Source organism: Papaver somniferum, chromosome 9, assembly GCF_003573695.1.
Source record: "Papaver somniferum cultivar HN1 chromosome 9, ASM357369v1, whole genome shotgun sequence".
Lineage (NCBI taxonomy): Eukaryota > Viridiplantae > Streptophyta > Magnoliopsida > Ranunculales > Papaveraceae > Papaver > Papaver somniferum.
Window position 1 is genome coordinate 41,205,521 of NC_039366.1, and position 980 is coordinate 41,206,500.

The 980-nt window shown below is 38.2% G+C and overlaps 1 pseudogene; it reads left to right on the forward strand.

The window, feature by feature from the left end:
* The first annotated feature begins 680 nt into the window (after positions 1-680).
* On the forward strand, positions 681-780 carry LOC113314559 (annotated as a pseudogene).
* Positions 781-980: the final 200 nt, after the last annotated feature.

Here is a 980-nt window from a genome sequence, read left to right on the forward strand (position 1 = left end):
GAGCATTAGTTTGAAAGTTCTGCTTGGTTTCTTGTTGAAAACTAACTTGGCTCTTTAATAACATGTCCTGGCTCTGTGCTAACATATCCTGGCTCTTTCTTAATATACTAAGAGATTCCTCTAAGCTCGTTATTATATTCTATGAAGAGTTCTGAAACTGACCTGAAGAGTTCTTATCTGAACCAAAACCTGGGGGAGCATTAGAATTACTAAACTGACCTTGACTCTGGCCTTTAGACCACGAAAGGTTCGGATGGTTTCTCCAACCAGGATTATAGGTTTCTGAATATGGGTCAAACTTCTGACGGTTATCGAATCTAGTGTTATCATAGAGAGCATTGGCTTGCTCTTCATTATTCTGTCCTTCCCAGAAAGGCTCTAATCTACCACTAGTGTGACCCACTTCTAAAGCTTCTAACCTTTTCGCTATAGCAACAATTTTGGCATCTGATTCAAAGTTTCCTTCTACCCTATTAATGTTTCATCTGCCTAGAAGAATTGTTTTCTGGGGTCCCCTATTACTTTCCTATTTTTGGTTATTTTCGGCGATTTCATACAAATATGTCATCGCATCATCAACTGTTTGGTTTTCAAACCCACTTGTACACATAGATTCTACTGTGGGTGTAGTGGGATAATCTAAACCCTCATAAAGGATCTGAACTAACCTAACCTTTTCTAAACCATGATGAGGACATTGGGCTAATAGATCATTGAACCTTTCCAAATACCTATACAAGGATTCTCCCTCCTGTTGAGAAAATGTGCAGATTTGCGTCCTAATAGACGATGTTTTGTGCCTAGGGAAAAATTTGTTCAAAAAGGCAGATGTAAGTTGTTCATATGTTTCAATTGATCCTGAAGCCAAACTATATAGCCACGATTTGGCTTTATCTTTCAAGGAAAAGGGGAATAGCCTGAGTTTCAAAGCATCATCATCAAGGTTTCTAATTTTTAGGGTACTACAAATTTCCTCAAAG